The sequence below is a fragment of the Eurypyga helias genome, unplaced genomic scaffold (assembly GCF_000690775.1).
Source record: "Eurypyga helias isolate BGI_N326 unplaced genomic scaffold, ASM69077v1 scaffold17318, whole genome shotgun sequence".
NCBI lineage: Eukaryota > Metazoa > Chordata > Aves > Eurypygiformes > Eurypygidae > Eurypyga > Eurypyga helias.
Genome location: NW_010265162.1, coordinates 163,813 through 174,413, shown reverse-complemented (window position 1 = coordinate 174,413; position 10,601 = coordinate 163,813). Strand labels below are relative to the sequence as shown.

At 40.7% G+C, this 10,601-nt stretch overlaps 1 protein-coding gene across 1 annotated transcript in view; it reads left to right on the top strand.

Moving 5' to 3' along the window:
- The first annotated feature begins 3,288 nt into the window (after positions 1-3,288).
- RPS6KC1 (ribosomal protein S6 kinase, 52kDa, polypeptide 1) overlaps positions 3,289-10,601 on the top strand; it is a 40,668-nt gene continuing 33,355 nt past the window's right edge. The window contains exon 1 of the mRNA XM_010156640.1: positions 3,289-3,375. The gene's annotated coding sequence lies outside the window, so the exon portion shown is untranslated. The remainder of the gene's footprint in view (positions 3,376-10,601) is intronic.

The window sequence follows — 10,601 nt, the reverse complement described above, 5'->3', positions numbered from 1 at the left end:
TGTAGATTGCAAAACTGGAGCATTCTGAAGGCAAGTAGTGGCCACAAGCTGCTGGGTCTTTGCAGAGGGCAGCATTACAATCATCATCATCCTTTTCCACTTGAAATTAGCACAGGCTAGCCTGAAGGTGATGGTGGGAGAGGAACTGTAGGAATTGGTCACGGCGATCCCAAGTCAGGTAACTCCCATCTGTGCACCTCAGGAGTGTAGTCTGGGAATAGTTTGAAAACATTGGGCTTGTTCAGCCTGGAGAAGAGGAGGCTCCGAGGAGACCTCATTGCAGCTTTCCAGTACCTGAAGGGGCTACAAGGGTGCTGGGAGAGGACTTTTTACAAGGGCCTGTAGTGATAGGACAAGGGGTAATGGGTATAAATTGAAATCAGGGAGGTTTAGATTAGACATCAGGAAGAAATTCTTCACAGAGAGGGTGGTGAGGCACTGGAACAGGTTGCCCAGAGAAGCTGTGGATGCCCCATCCCTGGAAGTGTTCAAGGCCAGGCTGGATGTGGCTTTGAGCAACCTGGTCTAGTGGAAGGTGTCCCTGCCCATGGCAGGGGGTTGGAACTAGATGGTCTTTAAGGGCCCTTCCAACCCTAACCGTTCTATGATTCTATAACATGTAGGGCCTGGCTGCAGGAGAGAAGATCCTTGGATACCCGAGCAGCAGGCTGAGCATTTGGATGGTCTGCTGAAGGCCTTCTGCAGGCAGAGGTAGCCTGCCACTTTCTTTAGAATACAAATGCCTTATTTGTAAACGCAAATTAAGCCTTTGACTTTTTGCTACCCTCCTTCCTGGGGTTTTGGGGTTTTTTTTGTTTTGGTTTTGTTCCTCTATATTTGAAGAGAGAGCTGTTTTTTTAGTTATTTTTCTTATCGCTGGCTAGATGCTGAGCTTGGATTTTCATTCTATTCAGAGGAGCAGACGGTTTCATAGAATGCCTGATTGCTGTAGTTCTGGGAATTGGGTATTTAGAATTTGCTCCCAGCTTGCTTCACAACAGAATGTGATGCCTCCCCATCACTGGGCTCCACTATTAGACTTTGCAACAGTGAAACCAAAGTACTGTAAAGAGCAAAAAATAGCCTGAAACTGATAAAAAAGCAGAAGCTGCTGGGAGCTGTGGAAATGTGGATGTGATTGTAAATAATTTTAAGGTAAAAAGTGACTGTAGAATGCATATATGAAAAACGTGTGTGCACAGTATTACTGACTGTGCCACCATTGGTGATATTTTAGAGAAGGACCCAAAAATACGTACTGTTTTAGTTTGGGTTCTTCAGACATGATGGATGCAGAAGTCTTGTTCTGTAGCATTATTAGACAATTATTAACTTCTGTAGAGATGTGTGAGCTTAACTCATCGTTGAAATGTTACGCATGAGAGAAAATTTTAAAAGCTTGATTATTGAGGAATGGTTATAAAATGTAATAGCATGCAGATAGAAGTGGAAATCTTTTATAGTAGTCTAGAGGATTTGGAAATATTCTCTTTCATTAAATGTATTCCTTTTGAAATCTTGTCATGAATAAACTCTGCGTTAGCACAACTCTTTGTTTCAAAGCAAGTGCTTCGTTATTGCATAAAAATTACACACTCTCAGAATACAACCAAACAAAAGAACTCCCTCAACCTTCCAACAGCTTGCTAGAACGTGGAAGCCAAATTAGGTTTGGAGAAAAAACTTAATGTAGAGGGTTTATTTCTTCTTCATGCTAAAACCTTTAATAGTTTTTAGAACCTGGGCTGTTTTTCCTTGACTGCTGTTGGGACTCTTGCTCAGCAGTGTTTATGTTACAAAACAATTATAAGCCCCAGATAAATAAAGGAAGATAAATAATGAACTCTTTTAAACATCACGCTCAGTAGGTGAACGCAGAAGAAAAGCACACTTTTCTAGCGTGTGTTTATGACCCTTCCTGTTGAATTTTGCAGGCAATGTTTAAGAAAGTGTTGATTGTTGGGAAAGAATTCAGTAGGAGCAAAGGTGGTCGACTGACAACTAGAAGGTGAACCAGTTTTTGGAGAGGGCTTCAGGGAGGCCCTCTGGACTTTTGAGAATAGCACAGTAAGGATGCCAGAGGGGAAACACGAGTGGGGAAGCAAGTGGAATTACCTAGTTCAGGATCTTCGGTCGTTCTGGGAGTTTCTGTTCATAAGGGAAGATGTTTCGATTTTCCCTGATACTTAAACATTTCATCCACAGGATAATGGCTTACCAGCAGTTTTCCATAGTGACATATTTGTTAAATATTGCCTCAGGATGCTGACAAATTAGATAAATGGCTTTTGCTTCTTAGAAGCCTAAAAATCAAGGGGTTTTACCTTCCTCTTCCCTTCCCTTTGTGAAGTACAAGTGTACTTGGGGGAGCCAGGTTATGCTTAAAAAGAGTTTGGCATTCCACAACTCTGCAAATGGAGTTACCATATTTGTGAGGAAGAGATCCAGGTCTGTGGTTCTACTAGAAGCTGCATGTTGAATTTTTGGAGGAGGATCTAATGAATTCTCTCAGTTGGCAACTAGAAACTTCTGAAAATGTTTGTTAATGTGCCAAGAGGTATATGTGACGCTTAAGAGGTTGATCTTTGTCTCCGAAGACTTCCAGTAGAAACGTTGTTCCCTCCTCTGACATACAAGCTTTGAGTTTGCCCTGAGAAGCTACAGAACCTAGCACGGACAAAAATCTAAGCGTATTAACTACTTGAATATTTAGCACCTGCCAGGTCTCTTGCTATGGTGTTAATTACTACATTAATGATACATAGCCAGTGACCTTTTTTAAGGCAGTTTTAGAAATCGTTTCTGTTGTGCACCTTGTTATTAAAAGGAGTTTGTAAAGCTCACCAGAGAGCCAGAGAACCCTGTTTATAATTCTGTATTTTATGTTCTTCAGACTTAAAAAGCCTCTAATTTGCTTTCTCATCTTCAGTGATCTCTGAATTATTTTGTATCCAGAATACCTGTAAGGCTTTGATTGATTATTGTCATGGGGTAAAAATTGAGTAATTGATTGCCAGGTTCCATTAAGCATAGAAAGTAAAAAAAGTAATTATTTTTTCCTTTTAAAATTTTTGTTTTCAATGTTATCTTGACTTTTATTTACTTGCAAGTTGTTTTTTTTTTTTCCCCCCACTAAGGACAAACAGAAAACTTCTCCTTTCATCTTCACTCTCTCTGATTTATGATAAATTTAGTTTCCTTCGGCCTGGCATTTGCTTCAGCAGGCAGTCTTCCTTCAAGTACCACCCTGATTGATGTATAATCTTTGATATCTTCCATTAGCCTCCAGGATCACTAAGTTCAAGGCCCTCTTGGAACCTAAGGAGCCCTGCCGAGGAACTGAAGGCCTTCAGAGTCCTTGGGGTGATTGACAAGGTAATTCTTCAGTGTCTCTTCAAGAGTTCAGTCATAAATCGACTGCATGCTGACATTTTGTCTTTGAAGCTGTGGATCTTAAGGATATGAAACAAAAGGGGAAAATGACTCAAATGCATCTGCACTTTAAAATAACAAAAGGAGAAGAGAAAAGGCTTTTATCTAAGCAATTCATGTAAGGTCATGCAAAATATATTTGAGCTAAAGGATAAGGTACATGTTTGGTGGCATTCAAGAGGATGAGGCCTGTTTTTCAAAAAATGAAGTCATGGTTACAGTACTGGAGTCAGGACGAGCAGATGTGTTTTCAGATGAATAAACTGGTGGATACTTGAAGTACAGAAGGATAGAAATGCCTTCACTTGAAATGAGGGCTGGGGGGATGACAACTGTTTGTTCTCCTTCCTTGAGAATTTGGAATTGAAATCCCCAGCCAAGACAGAGATTCAGCAATGAAGCCAAGCTTATTTTTGACTTACGCAAATAATGTCTTCCAAAATCCCAGGACAATACCCCTCTGTAAACAGTAAAGGACCATACAGATTTTTTTTGCAAGCCTAATTAAGAGACCAGAAGAATTGCTGCATTGTTTTGACAATGCTGATTAGTTATCACCTTACCAAATACTTTTAAGATGATGCATTATTCATCAGCGTGGTTGTGGCTAATGCAGGCTGTAAAAGCTCATTTCTTTTTTGCCTTGCCAATTCCCTTGTGCCTTTTGATGGTTCCTTATGTAATCCCAGGTTTGTGCAGGATGTACTGGTGCATGGTCAACTTGGGCATTTGTAATGTGCATCGGAAAACCTATAGCTGATCTGTGAAGGTCTTTATTTCTTGGCTTCTTTTTCTTTTTGGACTGAACCTTTTCTTGTTGGACTGAACCTAGCTATTGGGACTGATTATTTTTGTTGTTTTTCTCTGCCTGTTGTGTTGCAGTTGTGTGTGTAAGTTGATAACTTCTCCTCAGAGGGCTATATACATTAGGTATTATGGTTGTTTTTACAGCACAGAAGGATTTCTCAGCTCTGACTTCATATTCATTGTATCTTTTTTCCTCGGTTTTAAGTACAGAATTTAGCCTGTGTTCCTCTCCCATACGTGTCAAAGGGGTTGGAAAGAGCACCTATCTGGTGGATTAGTAGACACTAACTCAGTAGATGCAGTAGGCGTGGACTGTGAGACTCTAACAATGTGAGGCTGCAGAAGTGTTGGAAATGAACCAAGGTTGTCCTTTTTGGTACCTTCATTTGGTATCTTCATTATTCATAAGAATAATGAGCAGTGACTGGAGAAGATGCTTGATCAGAATGGAGCTTTTGCAGTCCTTGGCGTTATCAATCTCCTAGATCTCTCTGACCTCAGCTCTACTAAGTGTCCCGGGTATGAGCTGGATGTGTCCAGGTTTCTGATGCAGAGCTGGGAAGAATCAGGGTTCTGGTGAGGACAGAAATGAGAGATCTTAGTGTTGGAGATGTGTGTGAGGAGTAACAGGCCTGTGTATACAGCTGGCATGCTCATGTGTAATCAATATCAAGGGGCCAGAGTTAATGTTTAACAATTGTATGAAAAAGAACAATATTATTTCAGGTGTCTTTGTATTCTCTGTACCTGCTTCCAGATTTTACTTATTATGAACTTAATCTTATTCTGAGTGTGTTGTCTTTATGAACGCTTAAAAATGTATGGAAAAAAAGCTGAAGCAAATGAAAGGCGTCTCTAAGCGCCCAAATGTTCAGAGCATGTTTTATATGGTTTTGTATTGCATACACAAAAGGCATGTGAATATGAAGCAGAGGTGTGCACACTTACCTGTGTGCCAGAGCCAATGCTCCTGCCTTTGGTTTAAAACACCATCTCCCTTCCTTCCTCAGCATCACTGTTCTTTGCCATTTCCTCTGCTTGCATACATGGAGAAATCCAAATGGATGTGTAACTATCCTCACTAGAGCCGAGTAGACGGCATAGCGTGTTTGTTCTTGAAAATGGATTCTGATTTTCAGGGGCGGCATTGAAGACACCGCGCTTTCGGGCACAAGTCTGATTCAGCATCATGCAGAGTTTTGCCTGAAAATGCTCTTCTCCTATTGTGACTCTGAGGTGGCTGCTTTGGTTTCAGCAGAAAATGGGTTTGTGGATAGTAATGAGCCACTGGTGTTTTTACTGCTGTCTTGCCTAATCCTGTGCAAGACTGACTTAAAAATGGTGGTGGTTGGCTTGCAGACTTGTTCTCCCACTGCTGCTTGAAGCCCAGAGTGGTGTCTGCCTGCTACAGTGCTGCCTCAAAAAAAGCAGCTGTTAACCCGCACTCCATCAAATGCTGAAAGGTTCAGTGCCTTCTCTTCGAGTAATGTCAGTCTTTGTTCTTCTTTTGAAGTTTCTTGAAGTATTTTGAATTGACTTCATTTTCACAGATAGAATGCTTGTTGCTACCTGAAACTCTGGGTTTTTCAAACTCTTTTAGGCTAGGCAGAATGATTAGACATTTCATTTTAGCCTAGTTTATTCCCAGTGTGCCATCTTTCCTGCTCTCTGCCTTTCCACCTTTGTCACCTGAATAGTTCTTGGTGTGTTAACCCCTCTCAGAGAGCGAGAGACCTTCGCATTATTAAGTGCATTAGAATATTGTGGAAATTTGCAGGAGGACAACCATGTCTGTCCTCACCTCCCATCCTTCTGCTTCTGCTCTCCTACAGAGGCTGTGGTATAAATCCGACTATTTTAATAGACCTACACTTTACTTAAGGGAACCTGGTTTCTCGAATTCTGCTGCTGTTGTGTTTGCTCACTTCACGGTGTCAAGGGTTAACTAGGTGGTGTTTGCAGGTGTTTTATGTGTTTGTTACGGGAAAAGTCTACCTGTGAGTAGGTTTCTGAAAATAGAGGTTTAATCTATTTATAGAGGTGGCTTTTGTCCTGCAGATGTTGTGGATTCTGGGGTGCTGCTGCTTGGCAAGCATAGCTCTTGTTAGCGTTATCAGAGGTACGGCACTGAAAATAGGCTAATTTCTAAATATTTTGGCTATAGTTATCACCAGCCAAGAACAATCAATTATTTTATCAGTTCACGTACCTTAAAGTAGAAAACTTCTTTCCGGAATAGCAAAAATTTTTGCTTTCAAAATTTGTCTAATTAAAAACCAGGGTTACAGATTCTGTTCTGAGTTTCTGCCCTAGGCAAATCTTTCCTTTGAAGCTACAACTGGCCCCTAAAGAAATGACTTTGTTATGGTGCTGCTGGATACCTCCACAATGCTGTTTCAAACCCAATTTCTTATTCTTTAGAACCTTCTGTTATTTAGATTCGTTCAATTTAAAGCTTCATCTTGAAAGCAGAGTGCGTTAAGTAATAACTATGCCTCTGTAACCAATGCCTATCTTTTATGTCGCTTCTGTCCCCTCCCCTGGTCCCCCATCGTCTGTATTGGCACTGGTGTGGCTGTGATCAGTTCTTGCGCAGATGTCTCTACATTTGAGCTTGTTGTTCAATATGCTGTTTGTTAAGCTTTATTTTACAATCCGAAACCTTCTACAATACAATACTCTTACCAGGGCCTTGCTAAAATTATTTTGGGAGTTTCCAAAGAGGATTCTAGAGTAGATAACTTCTTTTCTGAAGAAGTGGAAGCAATTACCTTAATCTTAAATATAGGTTATTTGTTGTTGCTGTTGGGCTACGGTGAGAAGTTCTAACTCTGGTGGTAGTACGTTCTGATATTCAGAACAACCAAATCGATGTTATTAGGTGTGTAGAAAGTGTAATTACTACTTGTCTGCTTGTTGAATGAAAGTGTCAAACCCCACAAGTATACCGAATATATGTAGGGTTCGCAAGCGTAATCGGCACACCTGTAGTTCAACTGACACAAGATAGGGTTAGTTTTAAGGGAATTTAATCAGAGGATAGGAGAAACGGTCTCTTCTTATGACTGTGTGTGTGCTGTGCTTGAATAAGAGCACATAGGTAACTACACCCTGTTAGTGCTTAAATATCCAGCATTGTGTTAGGAGCTTAAATATCTGGCTTTGTATTTTGAGGTGAGGTTAAGGACCGTTGCAGTTGTGCAACGGAGTTGATCACAGCAGGTGTCTTCTCTCACCTGGCTCTTTGCTGCGCGCTGCCAAGCCTCTTCAGATCATCTTAGGGATTTGGGTGAGTGGCTCTGTGTACAGCCACTGTGTGTCCAGAGGTGTGGGCAAAAGGGGACTTTAATAAACAGCATGATCGTGGTCAGACATTCGTTCTTGTTTCATTCCGATGCTTAGAAGGAGAAACTGGCTAAAAACGTGTTATAATTAATTCAACTGCCTAGCAAGTTTTCCTCATCCAAACATGGCATAATAGAAAAAAGCAGTGCCGAAAATGGTTAAAAATCTGAAATTGAGTAATAACAGTAATTACAAATAAAGAAACATTTAAGAGTTTGTTTTATGTTTTGATAACTGTTTAGTTTCCTAAGTGACTTGCCAAGTCCTACAAAATCAAATCAACTAGAGTCATTGTCAAAACTCGTTTCTTGGCTTTCCCTACTGCTGCAGGATTATTCCTAAGCTACAGCAAGGTCGGAAGCCCCAGTAACAAAGTTTGCTGAACTTTAAAACCCAATCTCTCTCTCAGCTAGAAAGTGTCCTGTCCTTTCTTCCCTGCCCGCGAATATCTGCCACTTGTTTTCCTGAAGTCCTTCCATTTATACTAGTTTGAACAATTCCGAGTGTTTTGTTGTTATAACCCTTGTCTCTCTCTAGCTTCTTTCTTGTCTCCCTAAAATTTCTTTTGACTTTAGTGAATGTTTTGTTTCATCTGGCATAAACCAGTCCTAAGATTGACTAAAGTAACACTAATTTTGCCTTTCTCTTTATAAAATAGAAATTAAATTATTGAATATTCCAGTGCGGGATGAAGTATGTGTATCTTCCAGCCTCCAGAAAGAAATAATTTCTAGAGAAAAGAAAATACTTTTCAACTGAAATTGTTTGTCTTCCTAAATATTACAAAGTTGCTTAGTAATTACTCGTAGCAATGACTCTGTGATGCATAGTGGCATTTCATATTGTCAACTGTTTTCTTTAGTATGATCTGCCATATATATTTTTCTAGGTTAATATTTCACCATTGGTCATTTATTGGCCAGTTTTTAATTTGCTCTGAGGAAGTGGACTTCAAAAGTATTGAAAAAATTGAATTTGAATATATGCTACTTTCTTAGCATTTGCATTGTTTAAAGCTGCACCATTTGTCTTTTAAGTACACTGTGATTGCAATTCATAGACTATACGAGGCGTAAGTTCCCTAGAATAATCGTTTGAAAAGAGGAATAATTGCAAACTGAAGATAATTCATATTGCACAGGTACAAGGATAAGCAATAATCACATTTTTCATCCACATTAGCCAAACGTAATCTCTTTTTATAACGACAGAGGGAGACGAGTGAGAGTCTGGGTGGTGTAATCTGAAAAGTGACAAGAATAAATCTGTGTTAAGTAGATCGTTTAATCCTGGTAGCCTTGACAGCCGGCACAGCTGAGGAGAGCAGGGGGAATTGCACGCCTGCTTCTGCCTCATCGGGGCAACCATGCCCCGAGTGCGACACCCAGCCGTGCGCCAGCCCCTGCTGAGGCAGTCCCGAGCACTTGTGCTGGGATCAGGTGACCGACTTGTCTCGTCCCTGGTTACCTGTCACTACCTATAACAGGATTTTCCAACAGGAGAGGTAAATGCAAGGAGGAAAATCCTAGGTGATGATTTGATACGTCTTCGACTTTGTAGGACTTCTGCTAGAGAATCTGTCCTATGGTAAGAGTGTGTTTGTTTGGGAGATAAGGACCAGAATTAATAGATGGGTCACTGGTCACTTTATTACATGATGCGTTTTCAGTGTAGAACGGCAATGTAATAAGAAAATGGAGAAGTTTTTAAAGTAATCTCTTAGGTCTGGTGTATCTTCAAAACCCTTTGGGTATGTGCTACTGCAGTAAGAGATCCTGTTTGATTTTCTTTGATCAGGCACAAGCTATTTTTCAGCCTATGTTAGTGAACTTATATCCACATTTTTCTAAGCAAACCTGTTTGGAGGCGTTTATTTTGTAAACTTGTTCAAGTAAATGAAACGCTCAGGTATGTTCTGTGCTGCATCCTGAAAAATCAATATTAGATACTGGGTGGGGAGGAAACACCCCCTTCACCCCCTGGAAAAGAATGGGGGAGCAGGGAAGCAAACATCTGCAGCGCCTGAAAAATCAATATTAGATACTGGATGGAGAGGAAACACCCACCCCCCACCCCCCGGAAAAGAATGGAGGAGTAGGGAAGCAAACATCTGCAGCATGATAGAGGACTGCATTTCTATTCAGGCTGCCCGCAGGAGAGCAGTGCCTTTAGAGCAGTCCTTCGTTCTGCCAGAGTTGTCCCCCGCGACCTTGGTTGGGCGCTCGGTAGGGTGACTAACGGTTCACCACGTTCTTTTTTCCTGGTGACTTGCCTGTTGCCTGCCTCTGGGTTTGTGATTCCCCTTATGCTGACTTCCGCAGTATTCCTTCAGTCTCTTATCTCAGGGCTTTGATGCATATGTTCTGAAGGTGGCCACCGTGACTTTGGGTGGCAGCAGATGGTAAACCTTCAGGCTGCCACCGGCTATACTGGTGTTAAGTTGGAAACTTAACGTTTGATGAAGAATCAGCAGTGCATATGAAAGAGCTTTTACTGCAGAAATATCTTTTAATTAAAAAAAATTTGCATACTGAAACATTTGCTAATTTCTGTGCATTTAAAGGATCCTAAAATTAACTGTTTTCTTAAAGCTAGACTATGGTTATTTACCAGGCAAGTTTTATTTTATTTTTCTCCAATTAATTGTACCTACTATATGGAATTGAATTTAATTTATTTTCCACTAAGCTGTTGGGTACACTGTAAATCAAATCTAAGAAGCTAATTTTTTTAAGTAGCTGCTGTCAGCATCAGAATTAACCCTTGACTTAGGGAGGGAAAAAAAAAATCACAAGTAGAAAATCCTATTTGGCATCACGGAGGGGTATTGCTGTCCTCCACTTTACCGAGTTGCTGCCATGCAGCGCTGCTGTGTTCACTTTTTTTTTGGGATGTGCCCGAGAGCTCAAGTGCTTGTACAGAATGGGGATGTCTGTGCTGCTGAAGACATTTATTTACATTATGTATCTATTTGTGGCAATTGCTGTTTGCCTGTCAGTGTTGTTGGCCACGCTGAG